This window comes from Heterocephalus glaber, unplaced genomic scaffold (assembly GCF_053883595.1).
Source record: "Heterocephalus glaber isolate CG9 unplaced genomic scaffold, H.glaber_assembly_v1.0 deba00001531, whole genome shotgun sequence".
Taxonomy (NCBI): Eukaryota; Metazoa; Chordata; class Mammalia; order Rodentia; family Bathyergidae; genus Heterocephalus; species Heterocephalus glaber.
The window spans coordinates 14,585,557-14,610,114 of NW_028258329.1; the positions used below are offsets into that span (position 1 = coordinate 14,585,557).

General features: G+C 45.5%; 1 protein-coding gene across 5 annotated transcripts in view; it reads right to left on the reverse strand.

The window, feature by feature from the left end:
- The window catches only part of Sv2b (synaptic vesicle glycoprotein 2B), a 190,797-nt gene extending 166,978 nt beyond the window's left edge, over positions 1–23,819 (reverse strand). The window contains exons 1-3 of one of the 5 annotated variants that reach the window (XM_004852724.4): positions 23,673–23,768; positions 23,060–23,195; positions 21,431–21,536 (exon numbers count right to left, since the gene is read on the reverse strand). The gene's annotated coding sequence lies outside the window, so the exon portion shown is untranslated. Of the gene's footprint in view, positions 1–21,430; positions 21,537–23,059; positions 23,196–23,672 lie in introns of all 5 variants that reach the window. The other 4 variants (XM_021264784.2, XM_087188357.1, XM_004852727.4 and 1 more) reach the window with 4 other exon arrangements.
- Positions 23,820–24,558: the final 739 nt, after the last annotated feature.

Sequence of the window (24,558 nt, forward strand, 5' to 3'; positions counted from 1 at the left end):
TTGACTCTGATTTCTTCAGGGTAGACACCTCAGTGCAATTTCTATAATATGCCATGTGTGTGTCCTAAGGCATGTTAAATATCTGTTTGAATGTTTTGACCCTCAAGGGTCTTACATGTGCAATGTCACTGAGATGATTTTATCTGAAAATCAGCAAGAAAAGAGGCTCAAGGGTGGCAACATAAGAATCTCATGTTCGATCCTCCCTGGTCAATTCTCCTCCACCAGCTGCAGAACCCAGTGAGTCCCTGGTCCATTTATATGTTCTGACTCTGTGCGGCGAAAGCACTGTCACAAGCTGCAAAGAGAAATTTTAAGGAAAGAACAGAGCAGCTTCGCATTCTAACACCTCCCCCTGCTCTCCCTTCCCACCTTCTTCTCAGAGAACAACCTCTGAGCGTGACTCAGTTGGAAGAAGCTCCAAACAGCTCCCGGGAGGGGCTAGGACTCTGCCAGACAGCCCTGGGTGGGGGTAGGGGGATGCAGCTTCTGCACACCCCAGATTTGACTTCAGCCCTTGGGGTGAACCCAACAGTGATAAGAGGCATCACAGGTGGAAAGGAATTTGCTCCTGTCCTCCAGGGGAACAGGCTCAGATACCTCAGGAGGTTTTTCTGGGCGGAGCAACAGATGCCACTCATTAGTCACTGTCTCCTCCCCAGTCTTCTCATGGTACCTAAAATGTACATCCCTTTCGTGTTTACAATGAGGAAGACAACCCGCTCAGGAAGCTCAGAGAACAACTCCCAAATCTACACGGCTTCACAGAGTTAATGTGGAGATCCTGGTGGACCCCAGGACTATTTCTGTGTCCCAATTTCCAGAAGTTAAACCTGAACTCCACCTATGCAGACCGCAGGGCCCAGCCCAGCAGGACATTTGCCAGATGGCTCACTCCTTCCACCCCTGTGCTCACCCCACCTCCTCCCCCTCCCAGCATCTCTGCTCCTGTGCACACAAACGCCCTTTGGGGCCATCCCTGGATCCGTCTGTGACTGCTCTGCCTCCCGAGTGTTCTTCTCTCCCTCATCCAAGAGGCTTTTTGTTCCAGAGAGAATTGTTATTTTGCAAAATCAGGGTAGTGTGGACAATCTGCTTTCTAAACATCTACCGAGCTTTCCTGCCAGGGGACATAAGACGAGCTGCTGGCCAGGGCTGTCGGGCATGGGAGTGGAGAACAGGACTCTCTGCTGGCAGCTCAAGCCAGGGCTCCGCATAATGAGCTGGCTCTGAGGCAGCTCCACCAAGGGTGCCTCTGATCTGTTTCCCAGCCTGGCCTCTGCCCCTGAATTAGAGCTCTTAGAAATGCTTAGCTCCCCTCCCATCTGCCTGACCCTCTCGCCCACCCCTTTCTCTTTTCTCCAAGATGAAGCTGAGCACCCAGAGCAAGAAAGGGTAGAGAACATTTTATGAGCTTCTGCCATATGCCCAGCTCAGAGCTGGAAGCTTGATATTCATTCTGTCTACACAAGAACCTTCCAGGTAGATTATGGTCATCATTCCTTGTGTAGAAGGGAATATTCTGCCAAGCTCAGTGAGGCTAAGCATCTAGCTCAAAACCACACAACTAGAAATTAATGGAGCCAGCACTGGTAGACTTGGACTTTGATTCCAAAGCCCATGTTATGTTGTCCTACAATACTGACTAGAAGTAGGGAGAGTGGACACTCCCGTTTTGTTTCTGATCCTAAAGGAAAAGCATTCCATCTTCTTGCCGCTAACTATGAGGTTTTCCACTGTGGGTTCTCCATAGATGCCCTTTATCTGGCTGAGAAAGTTCCCTTCTATTCCTAGTTTGAGTATTTTTATGAGGAAAGGGTGTTGGATTTTGTCAACAGAGTATTTTTCTGTGTAGATGGGATGATCATGTAAGATTTTTTTTTTCATTCCATTGAAGTGGTATATTACATTTGCTGACTTGTTGGCCCACCTTACATCCCTGGGATAAATGTCATTAGGCCAAGGTATATAACCCTTCTTATATGTTGCTAGATTCTGTTTGCTAGTACTCTGTAGAGATTTTTGTATTTCCACATTAGAAATATTGATCTATAGTTTCCTTTTCTTGTGAAGTCTGTGTCTAGTTTTAGCCACTGAAACTTTTTACAATGAGGCTGATATAAGCAAGTAGTGATGACAGACAGAATAACAACTCCCTAGGTAGATCCACATCTTAACCCAAGAACCTGTGAATATTTGCCTTCTACAGCAAAGTTATTTCGCAGACATGATTAAGTTAAAGATATCGAGATAGCGAGAGCCCAGTGTGACCAATCCCAAGGGTCCTTATAAGTGAAAGATGGAGGCAGGAGGGTCTGAGTGGGAAAGAAGCTTGGAGACACTAAGACCTTGGCTTTTACAGTGGAGAAAAAAGACCCGCAAGAGTAGGCATCCAGGTGACTTCAAGAAGGACAAGCCAAAGAGCCAGATTCCCCTTAAAGTCTCCAAACGAATACAGCCCTGCTGACACCTTGCTCTTAACCCAGCAAGACCCACTTTAGACCTTTGATCTCCAGAAATGTAAAAAACATCTGTGCCATTTGGGGTCATTTGTTACAGTATCCACAGTGAACAAATCCAAGAGCCCAGGCTAAGGCCTACTGTTCACCCCAAGTCAGGCATGGAGATGTGGCTCATCAGCCCTGGAACCACAGGTCCCACTCCCATGACCCAAGCATTCCTCATGGCGACAGCAGCCGGAATGTCACTCTAGCTATTTTCAAGGACAGATCTACATGCAAAACAGAATCCTCATCTTGGCATGACCAGGACCTCTTCTACCCTAATCACGCCAACACGGGAACTCAACCCATATTCGGAAGGATGATGAGGACCACTGGAGAAAAGGGAGAGAGTTGAGCCACCCTGACAAGTCTCCAGCTCTAAGCCCCCTGCTGTGCCCACAGAAGGCACTGCTTTGCCAAGGGAACCCTCATATCTGACCTTCTTCTCGAGAATGTTCTCTTTCTTGGGCAGCATTTAGAATGTTGTCATCAAGATTGCCTTCTGGGGTCTTTTTTCTGAACAGGCTTGGCTGACCAACTTTTTGAGTGGGTTAGATGTATCTTTCTTTTGAGTTCAGACTATTAAGTGAGTAACCTAACCCAAGCATAGTGGTGCATGGCTGTAATCCAAGACCCAAGGGAGGCTGAGGCAGGAGAGTTCCAAGTTCAAGTCTTGCCTGGGTAACTTAAGGAGACCCAGTCTCACAGATTAAAAATAAATAAATAAAGGGCTGGGGGTGTAGCTCAGTGGTAGAGCACTTTCAGGTTCCATCCCCAGTACTGAAAAAAGAAAGTAATATATTTAAAGCACTTAGATCATAGGCCTAGCCAAGTAAGCACTTGGAAATGTCAACTGGTATTATTATTATTGCCATTAGTGTTACTAGTATACTCAGTGTAGTCATGTCCAAGTAGAGGAAGCAGGGAATCCTTTCCTCTTTACGGTGACTTCCTTTTCTCACTTTGCTTCTTATTGCCTGATCTCCAACTTCCAAGTTTAGGGAGGCCTCGCCCCTTGTACTGACAGCACAGTGGGAACCACACAGAGGTGGGCCGGGGTCACGGTTGGATGTGTAGATGTAAGCTGTAAGATGTTTCCAATGATAACAAAACATAAGTGAAGCCCAGAGTACAGCATCTGGCATAGAGCAGAAACTTAACCTGCATTTTTGCTCTCACGCTCACTCCCTGCTATGACCTGAGTTTCCTCAAAGTTCATGTGCTAGATTCGGAACCCCCAGGACCCCAGAAGCCAATGTGTGATTGTATTAGGAGATGGAGGTCTTTAAAGAGGTAATTAAGGTAAAATGAGGCTGATCTATGACCGCCGTGATAAGAAGAGGCGATTAGGATGCAAGGATACAGAAGGAAGACCATGTGAAGACACGAGGATAGATCTGGTGAGAAAATTAACTGCTATTGTTTAACCCTCCTGCTCACTGGTTTTCTGTTATGGAAGCCACAGCAAAAGAAGCCCCTTTTCAATAATGAATATTTGGCCTGGCAATGCAGCTCGATGGGAGAGTGCTTGCCTAGCAGGCAAAATTCTGGTTTCCTTCCCTGCATCTTTGGAGAGCAAAAAGTTGAAGTGCAACATACAAGAAGTCCCTGTTCCCTCGGGACCTAAAACTCTGTTCTGCAGAGATCTCGCACAGACTCCTCGCCTGGGCTTGGCAGCTGTCCCTCACACTCGGTGGAGGGTTTCTCAAGATCCCCCCAAGAGTCCCCCTGGGAAGTCGTGCGTCGCAGCCTCACAGAGGAAACACCACTCACCGCAGAGATGAAAAACTGTAAAATCGCAAATGACAGAATCGTGACTTCCCTGGGGAATAAATAGCGTGAACAGATGGACCATGAGGCTGGAAATTTTCATTTAAATCTTAATAGAACTTTGATAACTTAATGAATGTGGCAAGAAAAGAATAGCAAACCAGTAGCTGCAAGCTAAAACATGTCCACCCACCTTGCTGTTAACCCCAGGATAATTTTCCCAGAAAGGAGCACAACAGGATTACATGGACAAAATATTTCTGGGAGGCTTTACAGCATCCCTCTAAACACCTTGCAATCAGGTAACATCCAAGGCAATGCAATGAACTCCATTTTCTCTGTCCCCCTCTGCAAGGCCCCCGCCCCCAGCACAACCTGGGTGACTTTTTAGAAAGAGATGAATTTATAGATTGGCATGCAGGGGACACAGACCAAAGTGCTCAGAGCCAGGATTATTCCTCCTGGAGATCACTTCTAGTTTTTCCAAACCACCAAATCCATACTTTGTCCATTAGTCCCTCCTTGCTTATCTCTGGAGACCCTCAGTGAAGATTTGTTCCACACAGAGCAAGGAGTCCCAAGACCTGGATCACAGCTCTACCACCCACTGTGTAGAAAGAGACTTAGCTTCTCTGTCCAGCAGGAATAACACTCCCTTCCTTGCACAAATCTGTTGTACAGAGCAGATGAGATCTACTCTTCAGAACAGTAGACAAATAACTGGCCTAGAGCGAATGCAGACCCTGGACCCCCCATTTGTGTCCCACAGATGACACACTGTACACAGGGACTATTTAATCCATGAACAAACCGCATCTCCACTCTTGGTTATTTTGGAATACCTAATGCTGACTCTATGGTAGTAGTCGCGAACTATGGCACGCATGTTATTGTGTTTTTCTTTTAAGACTAAAGATATTAATGTATGAGTTGATATTTCTAAACTACAACCTCAGTATTTAGGTTTAGTTGCAGTGTGGTATTTGTCTTTCTGGGCCTGGCTTGTTTCACTTGACATAATGTCTCCAGGTGGTTCAGGCTCTTATTTCACAGATGACTTAGAAAATCGAGGATTAAGAACAGACAAAAGGTTGGAGAAAATGAGCCCCAGGTGCAAAGCATCTTAACTAAAACATGAAATTTTGTTAAGTCACATAGAGAGAACTGGCCTACACTGGCAGCACAAAGGATGGAGAAGGACCCAGAGCTGGGGAGCTGCTCTGCAGCACGTACTGGCAGAGAAGAGGAGGCAGTGAGTGGTGTCCAAATGGCACCGGATGGGGGAGGCGTCTCAGCAGGAGAAAGCTGAGTGGTTAAAGATGACTTGGGCAGGGCTATCAACCATAGGGGCCCAAGCTTTCCAGACTGGGCCCCAGGGAGGATGTTGGGGACCCCATTAATGCACAGCATGACTTAACTCCTGATGGAGGGGAGGACATGTTGGAAGCTGGCTCCTGTGCTCATTTTATCTGTATCCACACACCCTGGATTCATAGGACAAACTCAGCACGTTAACAGGAAACAGTGATGTTTACCAAATGGGAGATACTGTGGGAGAATAGTCATTGGGTCAGACTCCTGGAATCAACAGGCAAGCACTTCTTTTAAAAATATTGTTAATAGGGGCCGAGGATTTAGCTCAGTGGTTCCACCGCCTGCCTTGAAAGCACAAGCACCTGAGTTCGATTCCAGATACCAAAAAAGAAAAAAAATATATATATATGTATATACATATATATGTGTATATACATATATACATATATACATACATATGTATATACATATATATATATATATATATATATTGTTAATACAGATACAATTTAAGTGGCCCTAACCAAAATGCTTGGGACCAGAAGTGTTTCAGATTTCAGATTATTTTCAGATTCTGGAATATTTGCACATACAGTGGTACCTTCATTCACGAACACTTTTATTTGTAAGCAATTTCACCTGCCAACAGAAGCACTTGGCAAAATTTTGTTCTTGTTTGCAAACTACGCACTGAGTGACAAACACAACCATGGCCATCTTTCCCACACTCACACACACATGGCCATCTTTTCCAGAATTGTAGAACAAATTAAGTTTGTGAACTGAGGTATCACTGTACATAATGAGGTATCTTAGGGAAGGGATCCAAGTCTAAATGCAAAATTCTCTGTTTCCTGTACACCTTACACAGCCTGATGGTACCTCTATAAATTATTTTTAGTGCCCCTGCTTTTTGACTGTGACCTGTCACACGTGAGGTCAGATGTGGATCTTCGGTTTGTGACATCACTTTGGAGTTCAAAAGTCTCAGATTTGCAGTATCTGGAAATTCGGATTTTCCGATTAGGAATGCAGAACACAGAAATACTTTTCTGCATAAGCACAGAAGGGAAGGTGGTGACAGAGAGCAACCGATTCCCCAACTGGGATGAGAACTCATGTGACTAAGGAGAGCTGATGTTCAGATCTTCTATGCTTTCTTCTCTAAGCTAACACTTCTTTCTTCCCTTCCACTTTGTGGGTACCCTGTTTAGTTTTGTCCAACTTCTGAGGCCATCTTCAGAAGGTAAAGAGAAATATATTTTTAAAAGCAAAAAATATGACAGAATATGAAAGACAAAGAAGCAAGATTCTATAAGAATTATGGGTGATGGGCCAGGGATTTGGCTCAGTGGTTTCGCCACCTGCTGCACAAGTGCAAAGACCAGAGTTCGATCCCTGGTACCAAAAAACAAAAACAAAACAAGAATTATGATTGACTCCAGAGACAAAGCAAAAGCAGTAGAAACAGAAATCATAATTGAAGATTTCCTATATTACTGTGTCTCAGCTGCACATTAGGATCACAGGACTAGCTTATTTTAAAAATGCAATTTCCCTGGGCCGGGGATTTAGCTCAGTGGTTCCAGCACCTGCCTCACAAGTGCAAGGTCCCAAGTTCAATCCCCGGTACCAAAAAAAAAAAAAAAAAAAAAAAAAATGCAATTTCCCACCCAAGTCCCGAGAGTCTGGATTAAGCATTCTCATGAGGTTTAGGAAGGTTTAATAATCTCCTCCTCTTATTCTATGTATAGCCAGGGTTGAGAACCAAAGTAGTACATAAAAACTTGCCTAGTGTGGTGAAAACTTTGACTCTAAATCCATAATGCTGACTCCCAAGCAGTCATCCTCACTGTTGGGGTCAAGGGGGACAGAACAGGCATGCACAGGGACAGTGTCTCCACAGCATCTCCTCAGAGGTCCTCAGCAGCCACCGCTTCTGGGTTGGCAGGGACCAATCCCAGCACTTTTGTGCTTCAAAGAGAAAAGAACAAAATAAGCTACCGACATAAGAGCAAAATTTCCTATGGTCATACGTTAGACTCCCTCTCACTCTAATCCACGGGAGACAGTTTGCAGGGCTCTTAAGAGAGAGGAGACTGCCGCCTGCCTCGCAAGTGCAAGGTCCCGAGCTCGATGCCCGATACCAAAAAAAAAAAGAGAGAGGAGAAATTGCAGTTTTATAGCTCAGATTTCAGAATCAGAAAGTCTGGAATGTGTACCCAGCTCTGCCAACCACTAGTACTTGAATTGTCCTGGGTAAATTGGGAGGATTAAATGAAATATTGAAATTAAAGAACTAATACATAGTAAGTGCTCAATAAGGTTCATTGCTATTGGGGTTTTTTTTATCATTTTTCAAATATAAAGCTTTATATGTGACTAGTTTGGACACAGGAGACACATAAATGGTACAAAATTATACAAATAGCTTTCCAATTCATTGGAGAAAGGAGAACTATTCGCTAAATGGTACTGAAAAAACTAATTAACAATAGCTAAAATGAACTAAAATATAGATCCTTACCTCAACACTAGGTTATAATAAAGCACAAACAGATTAAAAGATCACACATAAAATTTAAAAAATTAGCCAGGCATGGTGGCACACCCTCATAATCCCAGCAATGCGGGAGGCCAAGGCAAGAGGACCATAAGTTCAACCCCAGTCTGAGCAAAGCAGAAACTTAGCAAGACTTGGTTTCAAAACTAAAAATAAAAAATAAAAAAGGACCAGGGATGTAGCTCAGTGTAAACATCCTGGATTCAATCCCAGTACTGAAAAAAATTTAATAAATATTTAATAAAATAATTTAAAATAATCAAAACTTTTCAGTGAATACTTTCCCGATTTTAAGATAAGAACGTTCTATACAAGAAAAAGGAGATTTTAACAGAACTAATAATTAGTTCATATTAGTAATATAAATATATCATTTGTATTAGTAATATGAACATATATTAAAACTAGACCTTTAAATGGCAAGAAGACCATAGAAATACAAAGTTAAAGTCAAACACATTGGAAAAATATTGGCAATAATTAGGACAATCACTGACTGAATCTCCTCAATATACACAGAGCAATTACTGACATATAAAAGACACTAACACTCGCTTTTAAAATGAACATAAAATATGGAAAAAGGGCTGGAGATTTAGCTCAGTGGTTTCCCTGCCTGCCTCGCAAACACGAGGACCTGAGTTTGATCCCCAGTACCAAACAAAAAAAAAAAGGAAAAATGGGAAAAAAACATGGTTAGAAGTGGAAGTACAATCAGTCAATAAACAAAAGTACTCAGTCTCATCAGCAATCAGACAAATGAAGAGTTAAATAAGATGTTCTCTCATCTAACAAACTGACAATGTTTGATTTTCCTTTTAACAATTACACCCACTCCAAGCAAGGATGCATGGTGGGGGCACTCATCCTTTGCTAGCTGCAGGGTAAATTAGAACAACTTTTCTGGAAAGCAAGTTAGCCATGTGAGCAAAGAGCTTTATAAGTTTTCCTTTTATCTGAATCTTTCTCTATCGCAAGTATCACTTTTCTAATCAGGAAAAAATAATCTTGAGCACAAGGAAACCAATTAGCTGGATGAAAACTTTGATTATTCACCAATTTTTGCAAACAAAAGATTGAGAACAAATCACAATAGGGATATAATTTAAGTTTATAACAATCAGAGCCCGGAGTCGGGTTCGTCACTAAATTTAGTCAGGTCACCAAAGAGCCCAGGCCTAAGCATGAAAACAAACCAATTCCTTCCCCTAGTTCCAGCTCAAATGACAGACTACATTAGTTACATCTTAAATTCTTTGCTCGTCCACTTTAGCCATTTAATCTCTCCTTGAAAGCTGAAAGACTGTCAAATTGGGGAAAGATTTATCTGTTAAAAGATAGCTCTTACCACTGGGAAAATCTTGTTCCCTCAGAAATGTCAACCCTCTGCTGTTTGAAAAGCTGGGTCCTCTGCCTGCATTTTTCTCTCTGTGTTTTTGGACTCCACCTTATTCTGAAAAGTGGAACAACTGGCCAGGCATTCTGCAAAGGATTCCATCTGCTGCAGGCCAGACAGAAGCTGTGGATTAAGAATAAAAGCCTGGAGCCTCAAGCGGATCAGCCAGCATGCCCACACCCCCAGGGCTGCCTTTTGTGCAGAGTGAACTCATTAGCCAGAGTATAACACAGTGTATGATTCCAAACAGAGTTGGAGGGAGGAGGGAAGGAGCTGTGAAGGGGAGCCAGAGGTGGAGAAGGAGGTAGATTAATTGTGTTCATTCAAACCGGAACATGGATAGAACAACAATAACAACAGCAACAAAAATTCTGACTGTGATAGGGATATGTCCCTCCCTGGCATTGCTGTGGTATGGACAGGGCCCTTCATGTGTATACTTTCCCGGGGACAGTGTCGGCCTCACCTTGGTGCTCTTCAGCAAGGAGGAGCCTCTCAGAAAGGGACTGCTTCAGACCCCCAGCTGTCCATGCACCTGGCCACTTCTCCAGGCAGATTTTCCCCTCTTCTGACTCAGCTATTGCTGAGTAGCAGGCTTTTTCCTGTGGCATCTCCTGCAAGCTCGCAAGCCCCTTTCAAATGCAATAGAAAAATATCCTCTACTTCCTTAGCACTGTGCCATCACCCATCTTTCCCTGCTGACACAGGCTCTCCATCAAGCCTGCTGCCTCCCAAAATCTCCAGACCAGAGGTAGACTCTTATGACTGCACATGGCCCAAAGTCAAAGGGGACTTGTGGCCTCTGAGGAGCTCTTCCGCATGGTTCACTCCCGTCTTTAGTATTACAGAGCAGTAAACACCCAGCCAGGGATCCAGAGGCTCTGTCTCTCTTCTTGCCAGCATTATCAGCCTCCCAGCCTCCAGAAGAGTCTCCCGGAGGCCTTTCACTTGGCTTTGTGGGAAGCAAACTGTGTCACTGCAAGCAAATACTTGCTATAAGCTGAGATTCCAAAGATTCTGCCTTCTCTTTCCATCTCTATGTTTACAGAGACCTGGGACTCCGAGCCAGGGGCACCAAGGCCAGCTGTGATATCTCTTAGAAAGGCATGAAGGACCCCAGTGGTTTAAAAATCAGAGTATTTAAGACTTCTTATTTCCTGCTTTGCAACTCCAAATACTCACTTGGAGGCAAGAGAAAAGTCTCACTCAACGTCCTGTAAAAGGTAACTCGCTTTAGTAGGTTAAATTTTATTCCTAATTCTTCTCCCTCCTAATATAAATATCATTTGCATAAATTATGCAATATCTTGCTACTGCGAGAAGCATATCCTTTCCTATGTCATTGATGCAGGTTAGGGTTTGGTCATGTAATTTGTTTTGGCCAATGAAATATTAACAAATATGACAAGTGCAGAAGCTTTAAACCTCCTAACAGTTTGGCTTCCCTCACATTTTTCCTATCATTTGCCATGAGAAAACTATGTCCCTGGTAGCTGCGAGTAGCATCCAGGTACCCAGATGAGAGACATGTGAAGTAAATCTGAACTCGACCTGAAACACAAAGGAAAACCACCCCAGTTGACTGCTAAACTCATAAGTGATATAAATAATGATTGCTGTAAGAGCCACTGAGATAGCTGGGGATGTTTGTTAAGCAGCATTATTACCATACAGTAAAAGCTGACTACTACACTTAGTATATGTTCAACATTTTGCTGAGCCACTCCCCTTATCAACTACATGAGACAAAGCATTCTTTAATATTATCCTTGTTTTATAGGCAAGAAAACCGAGGTACAGAGGATTGAAGTACAATTAGTGAAGAAAACAAACTTCACTCTGACTCCAGAGCCTATATCCTAACCACCATGAAACAAAAGAGCAGAAGAAGAAGCAAAAGAAGTTGGCTTTGGCTATTCAAGTCTGTGCTCTGTTACTAACCTTGGACCCAAAGCCACAATCACTGCTTAGGAGCTCCTGATCAGTACAGGCCTGACCAGATCCCAGGAGCTGAGGCAACTTTTCTAGCTCTGACAGTGCCTGCAAAGAGGATGAAACAGCCTTTCCTTCTAGAATGTCTGACCCTTCTCTGAACTCTGGGGAGGGGAAGTCCCATGGGGAATTCTAACCAAGGATCAATCCTGTCATCATGAAGTGCAGTCATAATCGCTCTGCATGGGGTGGCCAGCACACCTCATTCTCTGCCTATTTTTATTCACTCTAAGCAAATATCTCCAGGCTTTTTCTCTTAAAACCATTACACCATTGCCAGCTGCTAGGATTATACAAATAAGTTGATAATAGCGGAGCAATATGCTGTCCCGTGTTCAAACACCACCACACGACAACAAAGCATCTTGCAGTGCCAGTTCTCATTCACAGCCTGAAAACAGAAGCAGCACAAATGAAGGCCTCCCACTCCTTCCCAGCCTCAGAGGAACAGAGTAGCAGGCAATTTGATTCTGAGACGGGTTTTCTATTCTTCAGCTCCCAAGATGTTCTATGCACAGGGAGAATGCAAAGTCATTGGCTTTAGCAAAACAACTCACCCTTGGGATTCACAGAGGCACCCTTTACTTGGACCAAGTTAGTATTCCTCAAGAGCATCAATGACCTAATAGGTCTCCACATTAAAAATAAGCCAGGAATTCTAAAGTACATGATGAAAATTATGTATGCAGATTTACATATATGTGTATGTGTGATTTATATACATACAAAGGGCTTCCTTATAAATTGCAAGACTATTTCCCTTCTGAGAGCAGAGATCCTGTCTTCCATGCCTCATGCCAACACCAATGCCTACTACAAGGGACAATCAATAAACATTTATTGAATAAACCCGCAGATGTAAAAGGGATTTAAGGGAGACATGTCTGTCTTTGAATTTTGTGTATTTTAATTCTTAAAATCCAAACAAGGAGTGAAAATCCAAATGCCTCAGAAAAGGAAAGGCAGACGAAAAAGTAGCCAGATTTTCAAAGTCTTCAACAGTCACTCACAAAGCTAACATGTGATCTTTATATTTCAGCAAGAGAAGCCAGCTCAAGTGTGTGTGGTAGAAATTCACCTTCTTTCATTAAAATCTCCCTGATTTTCCTTAAGGAACTTCCCTCCCCTCACTACATATAATCTTGGGATTCACCATTACGGGGCCCTCCCATGGGTAGGGGAATGGACCCCAGCTGGCTTGGGAAGAGTTCTCGCCTCCTAGAATCTGAATCTTGAGCTGAGCACACAAAGCCAGAATATGGCCCCTTCAGGATGATTCCCAAACACTAAGGCTGGACTCTGCACAGACAGACTGGGGGTGTCCTAGAACCCAGTACAGAATTCACATTCATACACAAATCTTCCTCCTCTTTTAGCAAAGGCCCTTTTCCTGACTCCTTCACTGGAGACCAGCACAGAGCAGAGCAGAGAACTCCAAGCCAGAAACAGAGATTCTGATCCCAAACCTACCACAAGAAATAAAACACCTCTACTCTGGGAGTCTCCTTCTCTCTCCATACCATTAAGGGGCTGGGATTAAATGACCACAAAGGAGCCTCATGTGCTGGGTCAATAGAAATTGACCCCTCAAATCCCTGGGCCTTCAAAATGCAAAGCTCATATTGTCAGGCCAATGAAGCCTGGAGTGCAAAGCAGTTAATCCCTTTTGGGTGGATGACTCCGACAAAGAGGATTAACCTCAGACACGAGAGTCATCATCCAAATATAGAGCAACCCCAAACACTCACGTTAACATGTCCCCACCTTCTCCCGCACATTCTGGTTCTCTAACACTCATGGTAAACCAGCAGATTAACCCTCCAGCACCTCCAGGTTAAGATGTTACATGGCCGGGAACTTCTCCATGTTCCTCTACTGCCTTTCTTATATAGTTCTTATATAGTTCTCCAATCCAGGGTCCATTGCTACTCCTTTGAAATATGCAAATTTCTTTAAGGCTTTCTATGTTTGCTAAATAACCAACCACTGAGCACCTATGTGCCAGGGACTATGTTAGATACCTGAGCCACAAGAGTCTTAGCTCTTAGGGAGCACTCAAACCAGTGGGAAAACACCTATCATGTGTCATGTCCTATGCCCTTGGCCACCATTATCTCCTTTAATGCCCCTTACGGACTCCAGAAAGCAGATCTTACAATGATCATTTCACATATGAGGAAACTAAGACTCTGAGAAGTTAAAGGATCTGTTGGAGATGTTACAACCTGTATTAGAGTGAGCCTCCTGCTTTCCAAGATTACAGGATGCCAGAAGATATTCCTGTCATTTTATAGCAGTCAGAAACAACAGGAGAAAGAAAGGGAAAATATTGAGCTTCTGCCTCCGAAGAGGGCATGTGCTCCTGGAAGAGTCATCACAGGAAAACACTAGATGCTCAGCCCTGTGCTTCTCTGCATTGAAAGAAATGGAAAGCTCTGTTCTTCTCTGCTCACTGAAATTTCAGGCTCTGAGTTGAGGACGGTAAACTAACCACTGTAGCAAACTCCAAGATGTCAACAGTTTAATCCCAGTAGTTTATTTCTAGCACTAGAGACAGCACCACGCAGTCTGGAGGCACCTTACGTGCACAGGGGTTTTATGGCCCTCACACCCTAGCTCAGCTCAGCGCACTGTGGATGTTAAATGGCCACACCCACCCGCAAGGGCAGCTGGGAGATGTAGTCTGCGAGCCCAGGAAGAGGAAGAAAAGATTTTGATGCACAGCTACCAAATTCATACTTAGTGTGGTTATTTCTGTTGTGCCCAGATCGCGAAGTCCCCAAAGACCATCAAGGAGCTGATTCCGATGTAAACACACGAGGGTCGTTTATTCACGCTCGAGCAGGGGCACTCAATCGTCACCGACGCAGCGGATCAGGATTGAGAGCCCCGAATTCCAAATCAGCAGGGTTTTTATTGTGGCTAACGCAAGGTTTGGGGATGTTCCATTTAGCAGTTACATGATTGGTTGATATTTAGCAAGCATGGGGGGTTGAGGGGTGGCTACATGTAGAGTTTATGGGAAAAAGGAACAATCAGCACTTTGACAGAATGTTCTACAGATAATGGGCCCAGGAGCATATGTTTTCTGGGCAGACAGAGGATTGAGTTAGGAGCTGTGTCTTTTTTTAATCTGTTGTCCCACAGCAAGGACATTTTATCATTAGTTTATGGGCACAAAGGAGACTAGCGGAATAGTTGACTTCAGTGAAGTGGAATTTATGTCAAGGCCATTTTACTGTCTTATATTTAAGATGGAGTCAAACTTTAAAATGGAGTTAGTTAGGTCTCACATTTCTAAATAAAGAAAATAATTCAAAATGCTCACATGGACAGTGAGGATTATACGTAGGTTTTCCTTCTCTCAATTTTCTGGATTATCTGTAATATGGTTTTAATAAACCCAAAATGTCTAGCAGAGGGGATTCCTTAATTAATAAGTCATGAGCAGTTATGGGCGGAAACATATCATTCAGATACCTGCTTGAGAAACAGTCCTAATGCTATTTACCTGGCGCTCTCTCTCTCTCTCTCTCATCTATTTCAAAAAAAACCCAGAAGTTTCTGCTCCATTTGTGCTGGGCAGCTACAGTCAAAGGGCTTCTTTTTCTTCTCAAATGTTTTCCACACTGTCTTGGGTCTTTCTGTGCCTTAGAGCGTCACCAAGTTATTGATCACCCTTTCCAAGGCTGCCGTTTCTCTGACCGGAAGTTATCTATGACCATGACCAAGTCAAACACCCACTCCAGTCACTCACAGCCAAGGCTTACAGCTGACATCCAGGCCAGTGGCTGTCTCGCGCTCGCAGGGCCACTCTGAGGAACTGAGACAATCAACTTCTCTGTGTATCTCAGTGGCTCCTGAGCTCTTCCCTCCCTCATACACCTTGTTAAGGTTTATATCTAGTTGTCCTCCAAAGCTTCACACACTCATAAGCAGAACTTTCGGGGGCAACTGGATAGTAGGAGCACTACATTCATCAGTGGATCAGTCCATGGATGAGTTTACAGCTAAATGTGCTGTCAGGATAGAGGGCCTAGTTGGACACTGGGGTGGTGGCCTAGAAGGGTGCATCTCCCTCCCCTGCTCCTCCCTTTGCTCTCTGCTTCCTGATTGCCAGAAGGTGGGCAGCTTTTCCTCTGCCATGCCCCTCTGTCATGCTGTCCTACCTTGGAACCAACTGACTATGGACTGAAATATGAGCCAAAATAAACCTCCCCTCCTTTAAGTTGTTCCTATAGACAAGGAAGGTGCCTCATGGTGGATTTCACTTTCTGTCAGTTCCTGGTTTCTTGAGGTAATTCTGGCTTTTTGTGATTCTTTGAAATGGTGCAGGTCAAAGAGTCTCAGAGCCAGTCTGCCCAGGTTCTTAGCTGCCCCTGCTTCTTACTAACAGAAGACCTCACCCAAGTCATTTAAAAGCCCTGAGCCTTCGTTTCCTGATCAATGAAGTGCAACTGATGATCGAATTACGCTCTGTAGGGCTATGGGGAAGAAGACAGGAGTTAATTTGCCTAGAACGCTGCCTGCCTCCTAGTGAGTGCTCTCTGTGGGCCGTGTCCTGAATCTGGACATTGTGGTCAGGACTTTGCTCATGGTTTATCTGGAAATCCAGGGGAAAAGCTGAGTATATGACCCTTGATCCAGAAGAGGCCAGAATGGCAGCAAAAGCACAGGGCATAAACTGCTAAGTACCTACTGGGTACTGAAGACCTGGCTCATCACTACTATTTACACTCTCATTTCTTGCCCCAGCTCCTAAGGAACAACCACGAAGAGCCTCCATCAAGAAAGCACGGCAGTATTTACACATTTACATATCCAATAAATACAGGACTATACATATTGCATACCTACTGTGTTCCTGACATAGGAAGAAATGGAGTCTCCCGGTAGGAGATCACAGGGCAGATTTTGTGGCACCAGTGCCCAGAGAAATCTGATAGGAAAGCTGTGTGTGCATACTCCAAGTGACTCAGAAATTTTCATCATGGAATTCCAACAAACTATGGGACACTGAAGAACTGAGCTAAGGGGGTTGGTTTACCACAGAAAATAAGAGATGATTTTTCCCTTTGAGTCATGTTGAAAATCTTTGTTCCATAAGGTCCATTATTATCCACTTGTCTAATTTGGACATCATGGGCCTTGTGCAAATACTCTTCTAAACTGCACTGCCAATGTTAAATGTTAGGTTCTCAATTCTCCCCTCATAGAATCTTTAAGTCTCTTGGCGGGCATGGTAATCCTTTAATCAACATTCAGACCAATGTATTTCCAAGTCCAGGAATATGAAGGGAGCTGCAGAGCACTTGGGTGTTAATCTTGTCTCCGTCATCATCATCATCATCATCATCATCATCATCATCATCATCATCGCACCTATTATCACTTAATAACTGAAGCAACCAAAGCGCCAAAAAAAATTAAATAACTTGCTCACATTAACACAGCTAGAAAATAATAGATTGAGTTCCAACTCAGTTCTGCCTGGTTCCAAAGCCCATTCCTCTAGCCTATTCTCCTTATGGTCAGGGCTAGGACTCACACATAAACATAAAGGCCATCTTTCCGTCTCTTTCTCATATTTCCTTCTGGGCTTCGTATCTTTCCACTTTCTGCTGCTATAACAAAATACCTCAGGCTGGGTACTTTGTACAAGAGGTTGATTTCAGCTACAATTTTGGAGGCAGAGAGGCCAAGATCAAGTGACCCATCTGCTCCTCTCTGGTGAGGACTCCTTGGCTACATCACCACATAGAAGAGAAGCAGGAAGGGAACCAGACATGTGCAGAAAGCCTCACTTTATAACATTCTGTCTCGTGAGCACTAACTCATTCCATAAGACCAGCATTCATTCCTTTTGAGGATGATTAATGACCTCCTGTGAGCTAATTATCTTGCACCGGGCCACACCTTTAAAAGTTTCTACCACCTCAACACTGCCATGCTCGGGACCGAGCATATGAACCTTGGGAGGACAAACTCAAACCAAATCCAAACCATAGAAGGCTCCAATTCTTTTGCTTCATCACACACACACACACACACAACCACTTTCAAATTCGGGTATGGTGACATACTCCTGTAATGCTGGCACTTTGAGAGGCCAAGTCAGTTCAAATCCCACCTGAGCAACTTAGCAAGACCCTGTTTTTAAAAAGACTAGGGATGCAGCCCAGTGGTAGAGTGCCCATGGGTTTGATCCCAAGTACCACAAAAAAAGAAAGAAAGAAAGAAAGAAAGAAAGAAAGAAAGAAAGAAAGAAAGAAAGAAAGAAAGAAAGAAAAGAAAGAGCAAGAGAGAGAGAGGATGGAAGGAAGGAAGAGAGAGGAAGGAAGGAAGGGAGAGAGAGAGAAAGAAAGAGGGAGGGAGAGAGAAAGAAAGAAGCAAGGAAGGAAGGAAGGAGAAAAAACTCTATTGCAGTATCTGCTTTTTCTGGTTTGAAAGTGGTTTTGTGTGAACATGTGTGTGAGCCCTCACCCCAAATTTCACTGCAAACAAAACTCACTCGCATGTAGTCAGCCACAACATGGGAGTAAGTGAGCAGCACCCACAGTCAGGGTCTGAAGTCATCCCAGCCGTACAAGATTGCTGCCTATTTCTCTCCTCAAAAACAGCATCATATTATGCAAGATACTGGAGAAGTGGGATTTTTCAAGCAAGCTGCTGACACTCTTTCACTCAGCGTAAACTGATTTAAATAAATTTCTCCCCTTTTCACAACTCCTTCTTGCTTCTAGTTCATCTTAAATTAAAAGCAGTACAATAATAACCCAAGAACATCACACCCCTGAATTTCAGCCACTTCTCTTTAGAGGATCCTTTCTCCTTTTTTGAAAGCATGAGCTACTTTTTAGTTTCCACGTGTTCCTCTTTCTTGTCACCACACGTTGCTTTTTATAAGGCATAAGTTGGAGCCTTCACATTCAAAATCTGTTTTTATTCCACAAGATTCACAACAAGGTTCCTGTGAGACTTGGGAAGAAAGCGAATGACTTCGGGAACTTAGATTTCAAGATCCACCAAAGTAAAGACTTGCAGTCACCTCTGGTAACTAAATTCTTCCATTCACTCATTCTGTCAGCATTCATTGAGCACATACTTGGTGCTACACAATATTCTGAGCACTGGTGATATAAGAATGACTTGGCTCATTGAAGGGACAAATAAATAACATACTATTCAAACTTGGACTCATCCCTGGACTCTACACTCTTACATACAACTACCAAACAGCTCTCATTGGGTGTCCAATTAAACCCAAAATAGCTCCTTCTTCACCTGAGTGAAGGACTACTCCATCCAACTGCTCAAGTCAAAATATGGAGTCAGCCTTGCCTCCTATCTTTCTCTACTAGATCTAACTCTATCGTTGCCCATATTCAGGATTTAGCAATTTCTTCCCATCTCAACCCTCTCCCACCTGGGCCAGACCACCAACATCTTTCACCTGGATCACTGCAGTAGCCTCCTGGCAGATCTCCCTGTGTTCAACCCTCCCCCAACACATACACCTGAGTCTATTCGAAGCTCTAAAGCTCAAGTGATCATTGTAAAACATAAATCAGACAAGGGCACCCTGGCCTCAAAACTCTCCAGCAGGTTCCCACCCCTCTCAAAGTAAAAGTCCACCCAAACTTCCTGTATTACCTTGCTCCCTACTACTTTTCAGATCTCATCTTCTGCCATGGTCACCCTGTTCCATTTGGTTCCTCTAACGTGAGGCTTCTTACTGCTCCTGGAATGCACCAATACTCCTGCCGCAAGGCCTTTGCACTCACTGTTCTTTCTACCTAGAAAGGTCTTCCCCAAGTTATCCACCTGCCTCACTCTTTCATTTCCTTCATGTCTCCCCCACCATCTTATAAACCCATCCTTTACCTTGTCTTCCCCTCGCACACTCACTCAACCTCCTTTACTTTATTGATGTTCCTCCATCACCTGATACATTGCACATTTACTGATTTCTTTATATATAATTTGTCTCCCCAACTGGAATGAATGCTTCACAAGATAGGATCTTGGTAGGTGGGGGAATAGTTGGCTGGTTGGCTGGTTGGGTGGCTGGTCGGTTTGGGTTTTTTGTCCTGTTATCCCCTTCCTATAGCATGCCTGGCACATAGAGAACACTCAAAAAAATATTAGCTGAATGAATGGCTCTCTAAGATATATATGTCTATAGATAAGCACCCAGGAAAACAGAGCAGGTGACTACAGGCGTAACCTTTTCAAGCAGAGTTCAGGAAAAAAGGAGACTGAGCCAAGGGAACTTTAAATAGCAAGGTCTTTATTATAGATGCAAAAAATATCCCCAGTTTTTCCACTATCTATATCCATGCTTTTTACAAGTGACTATGTAGCTCTTCTCAGCAAGAAGTAGACTCTGTTTTTGCCCTTTCCCTCAGGGCTGCCTGGCGTCTTTCTTTTGGGGACAAACAGGACGAAGTGATGGTGAGCTCCGTTATAAGCTTAGGCCCCAAGACACTATGCAAACTTCCCCTTTCTCCTGGCCCTCTGCCATTACCATGGGAACATGCTGGGTTAGCCTTAGGATGGGGGATGCCATGGAGCAGGGCCAAGTCATCCCAGCTCAGGCCATCCTAAAGCAGCCAGCCTCATCCTCCATCAGCAGAGCCAAACCACGTGAGCAAGCACAGCTGAGATCAACCGAGCACAACTGTTTAGCTACCCAACTGGCATGGGAGACTGCCGCTCCTCACACATGGGAGAATTCTTCAATGCTTACAGCTTTAGGCCACTAAGCTTGGGGGTGGCTTGTTCTATTGCTGCACTGACAGGATCAACCCTTGTGTGCGTGAGGCTGCTAAGCTGCTTTGCTCTGAATAAATGTCCATCAGGGACCCTCCTCCTTGTGGTTTGATTCTCATGGCCTGGAATCTGCAGGAATAAAATACGCTAGCCATGCCACATGGTGTCTCAGCCATTGCAAAGCAACAGGCTGCCCTGTAGGTGTACGGAGTCACTGGGGTGTAGCCCAGAGAGCAGACCAGGTTTCAGAGAGAGTAAGACCAGAGCTTGGATTCGAGAGATGCACGGAAGTAAATGTTGCCCTCTGACATGACTTGGGGGACAGCCAGCTAAACACCCTGACCTGCACCCAGGTCAGCCACATCCTATTTCCCAGACACTTCGACAAGATTCTCAGGTATCCAGCCCCACTCTGTCCCTGGACCACACTGCAGTAGCCCTACTGCACTGTGCCAAACCAGTGCTTCCCTGGGAGGCCTGAAGTCACAAAGGAAGGAGTAGCAAAGGCCAGTCTTTATATTAAGGCTGTAAGATGGAAGCCCCATAAAAACTTGCCATGTGGCATTATTTTAATGCCTTCCACAGTCCCTAGAAGGTCAGTCTATTTCCAGATGATCTCAGCACCTTCCTATAACCATGGAAACTCTTCTCATTCTCCAAGAAAAAAGCATAAGAACTAGCAAGGCCAACAGCAACTGGACCATTCACTAACGATGACCCTTTCTTTCACTGGGGAAAGCAAAACACTCACAAATACGGTCCTCAGTCAGGGTGAAGGAGACCTGACCACTGTGGCGCACCATCTCCCTAGTTCCTGCTGCCTTGCAGAGACCAATGCCTCCTGTGTACAGTTAGATATAACTGGAGTGACTACAAGTATCTGTCCTGCCTATCAACAAAGCTTCCTCTAAATATGGGGCTTCACATCTCAGCCAATTCCTTAAGCAAGAATACAGTACATATATCTTAGCGACAAACATAAATCATTAGAGAGACTATCTCAATGACCTTGTTATGTTGTCTCTCTGACTGCCACTCTTACCAGTGCTCCCTTCACTTACTCAGCGCAGCCTCCTTGGCCTGGGCTCTGGGTCTCTTATAAGCAGACCCTTCTCCTACCTTGGGATTGGCAGGTGCTCTTGCTCTGTCCAGAATGTCTGGCTTCCTCCCTCACTTTCTCCAAGTCTGGTCAAATATCACTTAGCAGCACCCTTCCCGAACCAAGCTGCATAAAAAGAAATAATAAATAGCAAGCCCCACTCCTCTCTCTGGTAGCAATCCCCATGCCTCTTACCCTACTTTATTTTTCTGCATTACAATGTCTCCTTAGCTAATATGCTATGTGTGCATTTATTAGTATGTCAATTATCACACATACACATACACATACACACACACACACACACACACACACACACACACATGCACAACGTTAACTTCAGCTCCTTGAGGGTAGAGGCTTTATTTGGTTCAATTCCGTACCCCTTATGCATACAGCAGTGCCTAACACGTGCTAGGAACACGAACGAGCTGCCATTTCTTAGGCACCTACTTTGTACCAGGCAATGAGTATGTGACAATCATTCAGCAAATAAGTATCTTTTATGTAATTATCAGAACATCCCTACTGTTGTCACTGGTTTACAGATCAGGTGACTCGTCCCATCCAAGCCCATTCTCCCTGTGGGGCAGCAGACTGCTCTCCAACTGAGGGGCACACAGCACACAGCTCTGGCAAATGTGCAGAACCCCAGAGCTCTCCGTTCTATCATTTGGCATCACCTGCCACAGCTTCTGTCCAGGAAGTAACAACCTTGAGATTGGATTTTCCTCTCCCAGAGCAGATTGGTGGTAACAGCTTTAGCTTTCCTTTCTTCCTCCCACTTAGGAAGATCTTAATTCTGAATTTTCTTTTTGAACTGGGCTGGGACAAGAACAGACAGGTCAGGGACCTGAGAGGAAGGAAGCAGAAATTCATCTGCTCTGAAACTCCCTCAGAATTTTCCAGAGTCCCTGCCACTGTGAAGTGCTGTTTCAAACCTTCATAGCCCTGGAACTTAAGAAAACCATCTACTGAAAATATTAAAAATACAAATGAAAAGGCTGACCTGCAGTGGGCGCGCCCTGCCCTTAGTGCCAGCCTGTGTCTGCTGGGATGTGGTCACATACTGTGGACGCCAGCTCTGCCTGGCAAAAGGATGTGGGTCAAGCCCAGACCAAGGGATCAGGAGAGCCACCCCATCTGTGCTGAAATCAGCAGGGACTTCATTTTTTAAACAGTTCTCTTCTCTCTACAACCACTGTTCTATTTTCACACCACCATCACAGAATGTGTCACACTTCCTCCTACAGGTGTTTCCCCCCAGCAGGTGTGAACTTGTGGGAGCAGGAACTTCATCACTTCTGCACCCTCAGGACCAATCCCCCCTCTGGCACATACTAGGCCATACTGGAGAATCTGCTGACTCAGAATGAAGCTCACTGCACCTACTGCGTCCACTAGACCAAACAGGACAAGGCACCTCTTGGGGGAAAGGCAGGAACCAGAAGCACAGGAGAGACCGAGTGGACTAGAACCACCCCAGCTGGTTACAATGCCTAATTCTCTCTCGCCGTACACCCTCCCTGCACCCCCAGGACCCACATTCACCTTCCACACCGGCTTAGAAAACCACCCAGCCCCCCTCAGCGTCCCACCCCCGCCTCACCCGGCTGCTCTTACTAAGCCCAAGGCTCTGACACTGTTACCTTTAAACAGAGCTTCGACCTCTGGATCCCGGGAGGCGCTGCAACGCCCTGACGAGCCCTGGACAGCAGAGAGCTCCCGTCTGTCTGCGGAAAGAGCAGCGCTCCTCCCTGGCTCAACGCATTTGCTGGCCCAGCCCTGCAAAACAAGTCGTGTTCTTTTCCATGTGCTAAAACCCATCCATAAACAAATCCTCCGTGTGCCTAAGAAACGGCTCCCACGCCCTGCAGGGCGCCTTCCACACCCAGAAACACACACGATCCCCAGCTCTGAGCCACCCAGTGTGAGGCACGCTTTTCATCTCCAGAACAGCCCAACGACAACAAAATCCGTGTAACAGGAACAGAGCTGAAACTAACAGCGGTGGCTCAGGAAGCTCGGGGAAACGGAGCTGTACGAGTCGGAAGCCTAAGTTGCAGAAGTATTTAGGGAGCTAACAGTTCACACGGTTTCACAACAGCCCTTGAGGAGCGCGCGGCCCCGGGCAGCCGGCAAGTGCTTGCTTTTTTGCGCGCTTTCCCCGACTCTGCCCGGGCTTTTGTGCCTACAAACCCCGCTCAGCGGTGCCCCCCGGCCGGGTCTGCGCGGCCCGCAGCGCGCGCCGCCGTCCCCTACCTGGGTGGGGGCCCGCCGTGGGTCCGGGCGCAGGCGGAGCAGCGTCCTTCTCGGCAGCCCGCGGCCAGCTCGGGCTCTGCGGTTCTCGGCGATCCCGGCGGCGTCACTCACACCTGCATGGCCGCGCCCACGCCGCCCCACGCGCCCAGACGCAGCGCGCCCGCCCCTCCGAGCGCCCCGGGCGGGAGCCTCGGGTCCTCTATTCTGCAGGATCCGTCCCAACCCGAGCGTGAAAGGTGTGGGCTGCAGGCAGGTCTGGGCTTCTAAATCCCCTTCAGCTTCATCGAGAGATGTTTGGGGTGGCTGGAGGGAAGCGGGAACTGCGGGATTCCAAGCTCCCTGGATTGGCAGACCTACCGATCTGCGGAACTTCGTGGTCCTCCGGGTTTAATCTTCACAGCGCTCTCCACCCACCCCGCCCAGGACGAGGGGTCGCTGTCGGGGCCACGAGCCCTTCCACCGACTGCAGACCAGGCGGTGTCAGAGGACCCGACCCTAACTCCTGGGGAGGGGGATCCTCCGCCTGCGCCGTCCCCGAGGTGTCTTAGCAGTGGACTCCGGTGGAGTGCTCTGTCCTTAACCCCTCGGTAACTGAGAGGCCCTGCGTGGTCAGTGAGGCCAGCAGGGAAACTGGGACCTGGCGCCTTCAACAAATCTCCATTCGGTCCCTCTCCTTCCAACGCCCGCAACGCCATTCAAAAGGTTTCAGCAAATTAAACTGCCCAGGCTCACCCCGTATTGTAAGCCTCTTTTTAGGAGCATAAGGTTCCTTTTAAGAGGAAAAAAAAGGAGCAAAGAAATGATACCGGAAATTCAGAGATGCAGCCCAAAGCCCTGAACTCTGCAGGCCTGTTCTGGGTCCCGACTGCGTTCCATCCCAGTAGGG